The sequence below is a fragment of the Typopeltis vanoorti genome, chromosome 9, assembly GCF_054136105.1.
Source record: "Typopeltis vanoorti isolate ZY-2024b chromosome 9, IOZ_Tvanoo_1.0, whole genome shotgun sequence".
In the NCBI taxonomy this organism is placed as follows: Eukaryota; Metazoa; Arthropoda; class Arachnida; order Uropygi; family Thelyphonidae; genus Typopeltis; species Typopeltis vanoorti.
The window spans coordinates 35,493,416-35,507,420 of NC_143557.1; the positions used below are offsets into that span (position 1 = coordinate 35,493,416).

At 33.7% G+C, this 14,005-nt stretch overlaps 1 protein-coding gene across 1 annotated transcript in view; it reads right to left on the reverse strand.

Moving 5' to 3' along the window:
• LOC150102968 (speckle targeted PIP5K1A-regulated poly(A) polymerase-like) overlaps window positions 1-14,005 on the reverse strand; it is a 294,108-nt gene that overhangs the window by 161,546 nt on the left and 118,557 nt on the right. The gene's annotated exons all lie outside the window — the stretch shown is intronic.

Genomic DNA, 14,005 nt, shown 5'->3' on the forward strand with positions numbered 1-14,005 from the left:
GCATATGATTAAGAAAACATAAGAAAACACACACAAAAACCTGAGCGCAAATATTTTTTGCATATGCATTTGCTTCTGAAAACCAGAGTTTTCTGGCGGTTTCCAGAAGCAAGGGAGACGAAATATACTGTATTAGTCATTTGTTAAAAGAAAGTGTGCTACTATAATGACCATTTCCCACATGCTTCTCCAGCAACAAGAAGCTTCTCCAGCAACAAGAAACATAAACACTGAAAGTATAATGGTGACGTTCTAGTAGCAGCTGACAATGTTTAAGGACCTCTTTTCAAGTAAACTCCACAAAATAATTGAATAACAGCTTGCCAACCAAAGATTTATGTCCTTAAATACTATCTGCTTTTATGAGAAGTCGTGGCCTGGAAGAAAGTTCTGCAGATCAATGTTCCTGCAATTCATCCATACATGAAATGGGTTAGTATGTTTGTCTTGAAAGGGTAAGGCTGCTATCATCCCCTAGCAGCAGGAAGATGACCACCTACATTTCCATAACTACAGGCATGAAACAGAATAAAAACAGGAATTTAAAATTCTCAGACACATCTTGGATACAATTATTTCAATCACCAACCTTGAAAAAAAGGGAAATCTATTTATCAACTTGTAAAAAATGTCTATTATCTGAATGATAATAAACATTAAGAGCTGAAGGTAATGCAAAGACCAAAAATGAAACGAAAATTTATTCAGGTGGTGATTAGCTGTAAATTTCAAGTTCTGATAACAATTTGTTTATATATATATATATATATATATATATATATATATATATATATATATATATATATATATATATATATGTATATATAAAATTCTGTTCACAGGCCACAACTTCCATTTGAAGATGCTAGGACTTTCAATTAATATTCTCTGGCAGTAGTGTGTAGGATTATCAAATACGAATGTACTTTATTATTAACACCAAGCAAAGGTCTCACTGTGGCAGGCACACAGTGCTACACATAAAGCTCATCAAACTGTGCTTTAAAATCATTCAATGTATCTGCATTCCCCACAATGTCAGGCAATGCATTCCACTCACTAACCACTCTCCATGCAAGGAACTTGTTCCTTATGTTACCTGCTCATACCCCCTTCTTATTCAGCTTCCAGGGATGCCCCTTGTTCTAACCTCATTCCCTATTTTGTGAAAAATTTCTTCCATGTTAACTCAATCACAACCCTTGACCAACTTAAACGTCTCAATTATATCCTCTCTCTTCCTATTCACAAAGCTTAGTAATTTACATTCTCTCAATCTATCCTCATACACCACACTCCAAAGACCATTTTGACCACATTTGTGAATCTTTTCTGGACCTTTTCTAACATTTCATATCACCATGAAAATCTGTACACAATAATCCATATGAGGCCTGATCAAGGCCTTATGCAATGGCATCAATCTCTTTATTTTTGCATGGCAGGGTCCTCTGCATCATTGCCATTATCCAATGTGATGACTTCAACTTGTGCAATGCGACCTCTGAACTTCAGATCCTTGTCCACAACAACTCCAAGGTTTCCTGTCTCCTCAATTTTCTCCAAAATTTCCCCACCAAGTATATACTTTGCATGACATTGCTGCCTAATAAATTTTAGAACCCTTTACACTATGCAACAGTGAACTGACAGTTCCATACTGCTGCCAACTCATACAATCTATTCAAGTCCTCTAAGGTCCAATATCTGCTTGATTCCTCATCACCCTACCCAGTTCTGCATCATCTGCAAACAGCTGTATACCACCAGTTAAACCCATCTGAATTTCATTAATATAAATAAATAAACAGACTTCTGTGAGATACCACTAGTGGTTTTCCACTTCCAGGATACTGCACCCCCATATACACCACTTTCTGATACCAATCTGAGAGACAGTTCAATATCTGACTCACTAAATATCACCCAATCAGATCTGCTTCACTTTAATTACCAACAAAAAATAAAGAGATGTTAAAATATGAAAGAATTTAATCTTAGAATGACATGTGGTTTCATATAGATGTATTAAAGTAAATGTTTCAGTATAAGAAATGATCAAAAGGAAACATGACTGAATTATCAACAATAATGCAACTATAAAATTTTGATAGATATTCTGTCACTTTTTTTTTGCTAGAATTTGTAGACATTATTATTATTACATAACACCCCCAGGGAGTCCAAAGACTCATCGAGGGAGGGCACCTACTCTACATCTCCATGAATCCATCAACCACAACTACCTTCCCCATCTACATCAACTTTGCCAGCCTGGTTGGCCGAGTGGTTAGCATATCTGCTCTCCTGGCAGAAGGCTGTGGGTTCGAATCCTGGCATGGGCATGGATGTTTGTCTGTGAAAATACTAGTACTGGTTGCATTAGTAAGCAAATGTTTTAAAGGAACATATGTAGCAGTTATATTCTATGTTTAATGATGAGTAACATATACTGAATGACAACAGGATTTATTAATGCCAATATATTTATTCCATGTTACAAGGACATCATCAGGAAGGGAAGACTTACAATATTCAAAAACATGAATCATGTAATATGTGTTTAATGACATGTCTCAGTCACTGAGTAAACAGAACACCTGTTTTAATATAGTTAAAAATATAACTATTAGTTCCCTTTGAATTTAAATACAAGGTTTATAGTTTATTACTACTAAATTAAAAAAAAAAAAAAAAAATATATATATATATATATATATATATATATTATTATTATTATTGGGGTGGAAGGGGTGGTGAAGCACAATACATAGCCTCTGCCACTCAAATGTCAACCTCACCTTCCCGTGGTCTATCCTGTTCTAAAAGTACAAACGAGGCACTGGCGACCAAGTATGGGCTGTATAACCTTAACACCCTAACAGTGTAAATGCTGTTAGATCTGCCTGTCCAGAGGCGTTAGGTAACAGCCGTACCACTTACCCAGCGACAGGTTAGTAACCTGCCCTGGGGAAATTCAAAATACTTTCAAGTTTCATGCAAAGAAAAGTCGGATGGACTGTCAGGGAAAAGACCACAACCCAGGAAACGGTAAACGAAATTAGAAAAAGGAACACATAATGAAGATTGCAACATGGAATGTGAGAAGCATTGCACACAAAGAAGAAGAACTTGATAAACAACTAAACCAAGCCTACATAAAGATATGTATAGTAACAGAAACAAAGAAAACAAACAACTATATACAAATCTACAGTGGGGTAAAAAAAGAAGAAAGAGCAAAAGCAGGTATAATGATTATGGTACATAAATCCCTAAAGAACAATATTGTATTTAAGTTAAGGGATATTATATCCCATATTGTTTCTTAGCCGAATAAGAAACTCAAAGAGTTTCATGCCGAATATAGAAACTATATAAAGTTCGGCGATTCCAAGCGTAAGCAAATACCTAGATAGAGCAGCAACTGACCCTTGAAGGTAGTGCAAGCTGAGGCAACTCATAGAAAGGGTGGAGCAAGCTCCGATCATTATTCTTGATATTTACCCATAATGTGAACTTAACTCATATTACAACTATTTGAATGAAAGACTAATAGAAATTAGACTCAAGACATTAAGAGGCCACATAACAATAATTGGGGAAAAGAAGAAAACAGTAATATATTTTATAAAGAATTACAGAATGCTATAGATAAAACAAACAAAACTGACTATTTACTACTAGCAGGAGATTTAAATGCCAGAATAGGAAACAAAAAATACAAAACAAACACAGGTAAATTTGGCAAAGATACATGTAATCAAAATGGTCACAGATTGTGCAATTTTGTCATTTATAATAATATGAGAATATTGGTCAGCCAGAGGATACAAGTCAGTAATTGACTACATTATCACAAATTTTTAATTTTAGACGTAAGAGCATATTGAGGCTTTGAATTAAACTCTGATCATTATATGGTATCAGCAAAAATTCGTTTTAAACCAAAGTGGCTAAAAACACATAGAATTGAAAATTCTTACCAGCCAAGCTACAAAATTTCTTCATTACAGGATCCTCAAGTTAGACAATAATATCAAAAATGCACAAAATTAAAAACAGAAACCACACATGAATCATGTGACATAGAAGATGAATGGGAAAATATGAAACAAATTCTCACCACAGCAGCAACAGAAACCTTGGGAATAAAGCACAAAAACTGGAACAAAGAAATAGAAAATACAATAAAAACCAAAAAGGACAGTTACCAGAAATGGCTAAATTCCAAACCAACAGAAGAAGAAATAGAGTATAAAAGAAATAGTGCAATTGCAAAACGAGAAGTAAGGAAAAAACATAGAGAAAAATGGAACAATTTCGTAACAGAACTAGAGAAGGATTTATTTAAGCCACAACCCAAAACCTATCCTATCCCAATGGCTTTAACAGGCCTTTAAGGCCCACAACCTTCCAAGCATGCTTGGATTTCGTAACCGAAATACGAGGATAGAATGGTCACTCCTATGCCTCAAGGTATTCTTGGCTGTATCCCTGTGTGTTCAAAGGGCCGGTTTGCCTGCTTGCGGGATGACAAACACCAGATAAACTGGCGGAAAAAACCCTACTGCCCGTGCCCAAGACCAGCTAACATGGCTATGGCTGAGGAAGATCCTTCAGCTCCTCACGTCTCCGAGGGGAATCGAACCTAGGACACTCCTTCTCCAGGCATATGGTTGCGAAGCGCAAAGCCACTAGGCTAACTGCGCGGACACCCAAAACCTATAAAGTAATAAAATACCTGAATAAAGAAATAAAAGAAAAGATAAAATACAAACAATAGATTTAGAAAAATGGTTGACCCATTCCCAAAATCTCTGGACAGATGAGAACAATGAAATAAAATTTTATAAGACAAAGAATGACCAAATAGAAAATATCACAATTTTAGAACTGAAAAATAGGAAAACACCAGGAGAAGACAATATAAATATAGAACTATACAAAAATGCAGGTGAAAAATTTAATGAAAGACTTCTGAAATTTTTAATAGGATTTGGATGTCTGGAAAAATCCCTAACTCTTGGAAAAAAGCACTGGTTATCCCAACCTATAAAAAAGGAAATAAAGACAATTGCAATAATTATAGGGGAATTAGCCTGCTGAATACAGGATATAAAATATATGCAGGAATATTAAAAGAGAAACTAAGCAGCATTGTAGAAGACATGTTACTAGAACAAAATGGTTTCCAAAAAGGCTGATCCTGCATGGATCTAATTTTTACTTTAAAATTATTAATAGAAAAGAGAAGAGAATTTCAAAAAGAAACACACGTGGCCTTTATTGATTATGAAAAAGCCTTTGACAAAATTAGTAGACAAAAATTGTTTAAAATATTAACCGATTTAAACATACCAAACCAACTTTTACAATCTATTCAAGAAATATATACAGGAAATAAAATAGCAGTTAAATTAGAACACATCTCAGAATGGAAAGATATATCAAGAGGAGTACGACAAGGATGTACTCTCTCACCTCTGCTTTTCAATATATATATAAATGAAATATTAACAATCTGGAAACAGCATAACCCATTTGGTATACAAATGACCCCCGCAAATGATGATAGCTACACGACTATTTGCAGATGATCAAATAATATTAGCTACATAAGAAGATGACTTACAAAGATCATTAAAATCATTAAATGATACCTCAAAGCAATATAATATGACAATATCTAAAGAAAAAACAAAAATCATGGCATTCAAAGGAGAAAACCCAATAAGAAGTAAAATAGTGATAGATAATAAAATACTAGAACAAGTAAACACTTTCATATACTTGGGATGTGATCTATCATACGAAGAAGAAGACAGACACTAAAATATCAAACTTTGTCAAAGTAAATGGCATAATAAATAATATATTTAAGCCATCCCTAGTACAAAAACACACTAGAATCAGACTATATAATGTCTTGTCAAAACCAACTCTCCTATACGGAAGCGAAACATGGACCATAAAAAGGAAAGATTAAAAACGAATTCAAACAGCAGAAATGAAGTTCCTCAGAAAAACAGCTGGATATACCAAGTGGGACCACAAAACAAATGAAGAAATCTTACAATTCCTGAAAATAAAACCAATTAATTACTACATAAGACAGTATAAACAAAAATGGCTAGAACATTTAAATCGAATGGACAACAGCAGACTACCAAAAATATTATACAGATACAAAATAAGTGGAAAAAGAAGAATCGGAAGACCAAGAAAGAGATGGCATGAGACCGGAACAGGCCACTTGGCCTAAATTCCATGTTAGGAAGAAGAAGAGAAGAAGATATATTATTATTACTAAATTAAAAAATAAATAAATAAATAAATATATATATATATATATATATATTAGCAGTTAATCATGATTACTTCTTAAAAAACTCTGAGACAGGCATGCAATCAGAAACTGTTATTATTTGGATAACTTTGCAAGGTTTCAAGTTTCCCAAAAAAGATGATCAAATTTAAATCAACTGGAGAAACCTTGATATCATATGAATTGTAACTGCTCTGATTTCAAGCCTGTCTCCAAATTTTGGGAAGTGATAGTTGTGATTAACCATTGACACACACACACATATATATATATATATATATCCTCCAAGTAACAACGAATAAGTTATGTAACCATCATCATCAAATTTCTCACATTTACCCTTAAGAGGGTGTACAGGATATGATAGTACAACATGAAAATTTTACATCATTACTAACTTCCTATGTACAATTTTCTTTCAAATTAATCTGTTACCTATCAAGACTCCAATATTATCGGATCTTATATTTCTATCTTCTAAGGCACTTTTTACCACATCAATCCGCCTATATCTTGGTCTTCCTCTGGGTCTTTTTCCCGCCAACCTAGCAGAGAACACTTGTTTTGTTAATCTTTCCTCTCCCATTCTGTTTAAGTGATCATACTACCTGAGATTAGCTCTGCTAACACATTCCTGGATGCTAACAATGTCAAGTTCTTTCCTAATATCTTTGTTTTTAATATAATATTGCCATTGATGCCATCTGTTCATGTTCCTAATCTTTCTCAGGACTCTCATATCTGCAGTCTCTAGTCTTTGGTCAAGTGTTTTACTTCTAACCCACCTATCAGATCCATAAGTTTGGATCTTATGGATCTGATAGCTGGGTTAGAAGTTTTGATCACTGTCTTGTATACAGCTAATTTAGTGTATTGACTAATTTCTCTCTTATTCCAAATAAATTTATTCAGTTGACTTCTTACAATACCAGCTTTGTTGATCCTGTTGTCTATTTCCATATTTAACTTACCATCTTCAGTAAAAATCGTGCCAAAGTAGTTGCAATGTCTTAATTGTTCTATACGTTCTCCATTCACAATGTAGTTGATATTTTCAATGCTTCTATTTTCATTGTTTTGTCTTGTTATTGCTGACCTTTTATACCATATCTATTACAACAGTTATTCAATTTAGTCAGGGAATCTTCCAGACTTCTAACGGATTTATTTAGAAGTATAACCACATCAAGCAAAGAGCTGAGATTAACATCTCCAATTTTGATATCAAGTTTAATATCACTTTTCTTCATAATGTGATCCACAGAGATAATGAATAACAGAGGGGATATACATCCTTGGTTGACACCAGATTTAATGTTAAAACATTAAACCATCTTCCTGTACTTCCTTCAATTCTAACTGCTGGCTTACAACTCAAATAAAAACCAAGTATTGCTTGATATAATGTCCCACTGACACTGTACAACTAACGTTTTCAATACTTCTCTCTTGGCACCTTGTCATATACTCTTTCCAGATCTACAAAACTTAAATACAGATCTCTGTTATATTCTCATGATTTCTCAACTATTTGTCGTAAAGTGAAAATCTGATCCTGACAGCCTCTATTTGGCCTGAATCCAGCTTGTTCTTCACCAAGCTTCCCTTCCGCAATTCTTCTCACCGTTTCTCAAGTATACTGGCATAAATCTTACCAAGAACACTCAGTAGAGAAATACCTCTTAATTCTCACATTCAGTTTTATTTTCCTTTTTATATATGAGTACTATGAGAGCTCTAATCCAATCATCTGGAATTCATCCCTCTGAACTATGAAGTGCAGTCACTGTAAGAACTTTTATACCTCCATACTTAAGCATTTCTGGTCGAATATCATCTACTCCAGCTGCCTTCACACATTTCAGACTTTTGATGGCTTTTTCTACTTCAAGTATGGATATGTATTCCTGATTGCATGTCTGTCAGTGTTTTTTTTATCACTGTGCTGTCATCACTGCTAGTTTCATTTAGCAAATTTTTTGTAGTAATTACTCCATATTTCAAGTATATCTTTTTCTAATGTTTTCATGTCACCTTTATCATCTCTAATTCGTTTTACATTACAGCACTCTTTCCACCATTTCTGAGCTTCTTCAACAACCTCCAGAATATCTTGCCATCTTCTTGATATTTACTATCTATGTTCTTGCCAAAGTCCTCCCATGACTTTTGTCTAGTTTTACAGTGTTTAGCTTTCTTACATTGTGTCTGCATTCTCTAAGTACACAAGCTGATTTATTTGCCAGGAATTTTTGATATGCTTTCTTTTTTTCCTTCACTGCCTCTTTAAATTCCTGTGTCCACCATGGAGTTCTGATTTTTCTATCCTTGCAGACAACCTCACCACATGCCTCTCTGGTTGAATCCCATGTTTTCTTCAGGGATTGCCACTGAATCTCCAAAGTTTGGTTCCTGTTGACAAACTCTTTCATTTTTTCTTGAATAATGTTTGTGTATTTTAGTCTACAGTTCACATCTGAGAGCTGCTCAACTTTTATTCGCTTTAAAACTTTCGTACATGTTCTTCTTTTCAATATGAAATTCAATTTTATCCTGCTTAAGACTAAATGGTGATCACTTCCAATTTCAAATCCTCTGTACACTCTTATGTCCTGCACCAAGAAGAAAACATCATAATCACAATAGCATTGGTAGAGCCTCTGCTACTAATGGCTCAATTAAATAAGTTTGAGCGCGGTTAGTAGTTGGATGGGGACAAATCGTTTGATGCTGTTGGCACACTCTCCCTCGATGAGTCTTTGGACTCCCTGGAGGTGTCAAATAATAATAATAATAATAATAAGCATAGTCAATGAGACTTTTCTTATTCCTTGCCTCTTCTCTCCATGTGAATTTGTGTACATTTTTATGTTTAAACATGGTGTTAGTAATAAGTAGCCAAGGTCCTGAACAGAAATCTAACAGGTATTTGCCATTATTATTAGCTTTGCTCTTTTCTCCAAATTTTCCCAAGACATTTTTGTAAGTCTGACAACCACTTCCTATTCTGCTATTTAGATTCCCAACAAGAATCAACTTTTCATTTTTCATTGTGTCAGATACTTTCTCTAAAGCCTCAAAAAATTCCTCCACTTCTACCTTAATAGAACCTTCTGTGGGACCATTAGGCACAAATAAATCTCATTGCCCAGTTCCCCATCTTGATATTTGCCAATATCACCCTACTTGAAATTGCCTGCCATTCAAGATGATTTGCCTCGTATTTAGTGTTGATTACTATGGCTATTCCTTCTTTTCCTTGATTGTCACTGCTCTGAGTATATCATTTTGTATTTATTGCTCAGAAAGATCTCATCAGTTTTTGTCTTTTTTGTGTCAGTCACCCCTATTATATCGATCTGGTACTTATCCAATTCCTCAACTAGCTCCATTTCTTTGCCATTCAGGCTTCTTATGTTCATAGTACTGATCTTGAACTCTTGTTATATTGAGTTGGGGTGTGTTTTTGGGTTTGTTCCAGTAGCTGAATTTTTGCTGTTTGCCCTGGTTCCTTGGCAAAAATAGTCAGGGCCTTGTTTAACCGGGCAACCCCAGGAGGCATGAAATTCTATTATGTTGTACCATCATTTAATATTATGGATTAAGCCAATAGGAATACAATTTGGTCGGCTAAATCCCAAATTGCCAGCCAATCCTCGTTCGTTCCATGGTACACCACACGAAGGTGAGGACTGGACATTACTTCAGAAGCACTGGTCAATTCTCTGTTGTTATGTAATCTTGTATTTAAATTACAAAAGCTAACCAATGGTTCTTTTTGAACTAACAGTGTATTTTTTTTTTCATGTTGGAGGTTTAATGCCATATGAACAGCAATGGGAAAGGATTAAAAACTATTTCAATTCTTCCAATATTTCATCTCAGTCACAGAGACATCTTTGGAGAGTCGAGTACAAACTGTTTGTGTTTGTAACAGAAACACAAAGGCAACAATACTCTGTACTGTGTTGCCTTTCTGCATGTGTTATGAGTGGTAATTTGTAGTCCCCAAACATGTCTCTGATTGAGACGATATACTGGAAGAATTAATCTAGTTTTTGATCCTTTCCTCAGTGTTGTTCATACTCCATTATATCTCCAATGTAATGTCTTCCCAGCACATAAGTCTTAACACAGGTATGCTTCTGTTTACTCCACTGTGACTCAGACAGAAGCAATGAAATAAATGCTATATGACTCATAACATTTTTAATATTATCAACAGACATCTTCTCTTCTCTCTTATGACGTTTTTGAAACAAGAAAGAAATATACCAGTGTTAATACATTCTATTTTTCTGTACATGTGTCAGTCACTATGAAGAAAGAATTATGTGAACGAGGAAAAGTGGGGAGGAGGAGTCATCACTGTTACGTGTAAGACAGAATGATGTAGAAGAGAGTGAGGGAGATGGTGCTGTCATGGCTTAAAGTAAAACAAATACGCTGTTATGGCAGAAAGTAAAACAGTGATGTAAAAGACAAAGAAAAAGGAGTTTAGACACTGAAGAAGGCCACTTCAAGTAAAATAAAACTCTTGAAACAAGTTTCATTAAGACATTTAGATGTGCTGTATTTGCTAGGATTGAGAAGAGCATCCTTTTCTTTCTGATATATCCTGATCAGCAGATTAAAATGGTGAAATTTTTGGCATTTGCTCATAATGGTATTACATAAATTTTTCCTCTATTTAAGGAACTTTACAATAAAAAATGATTCTAGTGCAGTAATTGTAATAAGTTTCTGAAAGAAACGTTTGTCTATTTTCTTTAGCTGTTATTTGGATTATGATGTCATAAGTAATATTGTGAATATTGTTGTTGAGAAACAAGCTCTCTCTCTCTCTCTCTATCCATTTTTTTAAAGTTAATTTTGCAGGGATGGAGGAGGAATATTGAGAATGAATTATTGTATGAGAAGAAATTTATCCCATGTTGTATTTAATCACATTTGATTAGACTGCTGAATTCAAGATCAGAATATTATATATGAAGTCAAGTTTAATGTGTGCTGTGTATGCAAACAAAAAGAAGTATTATATATGATCATGGTGTTTCTCTACCTGAAGGTATGAACAATTTTTCTTGGTACATATCTTTCTTTAGGAGAACATATTCTTTTGTCATATAGACAAGCAAGAACAAAGTGTTATATTTGTATTAGTGTTATTGAATTAGATTGTAGTGTATTACCTAAGGATGCTTTATGAAGTTCAATATGTGTTACTACTTGTAATACATATTGTTGGCATTTAAAATAAATTAAATGCTAACTTTTTGAATATATAATTCACATTTCAAATGAAAATGAGAGTAATAAATTTGCAGTTTTATTATTTGTAATCTGTTCACACTTATTTGTAAATAAAGTGTGAACAGATGTTTTTCAAAACAAGCGCCTAGAGTTCATATAAAGATTTGTTGAATATTTATGCATCTCTTAACCCAGATAACAAATCTATATTATATAAGTTATGTTCAAATAGTTCAAAGACATAACTTATTTAAAATATATACAAAAGCTTATGAGCTATAGGAACAATCCCTTCCAAAATATTCTCCTGCCTTAATATATAGTGTTCCAGCCTTTTTTCCCACTTTTGGAAGTATCACTGAAACTGTCCTAAAGGAATGGCACTGAGTTTACTCTCTCACAATGTTTAATTTCATTTATGTCTTGAAACCTTCATTCTTTAAATACAGATTTTAGCTTAGTGAATAAAGAGATGTTATAGGGGCCAAAATCTAGTGAATAGGATGGGTGAGGTATGACTGTGATGTTATTTTGAGCCAGAAACTTACCAGTTGAAAGAGTTGAACTTTGCAGCAATCCTTCTCATTTCCATGTTTCATCAGAATTTGGTGACAGGATCCAACTGAGATTCCTATTTCAGAGATTAGCTCTCAAATAATAATTCACCAATTGTTGATGACCTTTCTTTTGTGACATGTTCTGGATGACTATTAACACTGAGATGTTGATGGTCATTCAGGACAAGGGTCATCTTCAATCAAAGTTCAACCATCTTTAAACCTTTGGAACCACTTAAATGTCTTTGAGCAGCTTAAGGCATTATACCTGAAAGCTGTTTTAAGCATTTGATAAGTTTCTATGACTTTTTTTTGCCAAAGTTAATGCAAAACTTGATGCATGTGCGTGTGCACACATACACACTGTTCATTAATTCCTGACATCAGGACACTCAAAAAACTTGTGTTCATTCAAAGCACTCTGAGTGATTGCGATAGCAAAATGGTGGCACTGAGCTTGTTTCATTATACAAGCTAGAACATGTCTATATACATATTTGCTTACAAAACAATATACTAAAGTGCCCAATTTAATTGTCCCAGAACTTTTTGAACAGACTTCATATATGAGCACGTCAAATTTTATATACTGGCTTAGTCAACAGAAGTAATGGCAAGCAGACCAAAAGCTCTTTACAAATGGTCTAGAATGCAAGGTATACATGCATATTGCTGCAAACCCATAAGATTTTTAAAATATATCAGCACAAGTCAATAGGATATGTTAGCTCATAGAATCAGTGAAAAATGCAAGTCACACACATGACTTGCCATTGCAATCAGTACAGTTAACACTAACTAAAAGTGCATATCTACAATGCTGGTGTGAGAAGTGGGAGGGAAAAAAGACTATTTCATGATACCACTCATAAATCATCCCTAACTGAAAGTTTACAAACTTATTACCATGAGTAGGCTAGGCCATGGGTTAGGTTATCTGGGAACCCTACTCTAGAAATCAAACACTGAAATGCATTTACCACCTGAAGACATTAATCCACATTCAGTGGGATTTGAACCTAGAGCCTACAGTTGTAACTAACCTTTTCTGTGCACTGTTCAAAGTTCTCTTTTTGAACCTCCTAATTTTTTTTTATGGAAATAAATATAATTTGAACTATTTGCTATTTAACATTTGAATAACTAAGTCAATAAAAAGTGAAAGAACATTATTTACATATTGTATATATTTTACTGTACAATATTTTTGGTGAGTTCAATGAATCAGTGCCTACAGTTTTAACCAGTATCTGGCTCTATGTGTCACCACACAGATAGTAAGCTCTCTATCGAAAATCTCTGCAACAGTGACAATCCTTTGTATGAAAGCAGCCTAGTAAGTATAGTTTTAATGCCATAATTATAGGGCTTTTTATGTGAAGTAAATGTGTGAAATAACAAGACTTCTATTACAAATATTACTATATCACACATTATAAGTTCCACAGTAATACATCAACATGAACTACATGAACTTCATGAAAAGAAAAACTCTGCAAGCAAAGTAATGGAGAATATATATATATATTTATATATAATGATTCTTAATATATATATATTAATTACTGTATTATAAAAATATTTTAACTCTGAAACAGTTTTTTATTTATTGGATTTACTTACATAATATATTAAAATAATAAAATATACATTTAAATATCAAAAAAGTTCACAATACCCTGAAATACGTTTTATTAAAAGGAATTATTGAAATGTGTGTTTGCATGCGTGAGTTATGAGAAGTTATTATATTTGTGCACCTAAGAGTATGAAAATGCTATATACATATACTAATATCAAATATTGTGTAAAAAAGAAAGCCATATACCTATTAGTTAAATTAAGAATACATTACAAATAATATACA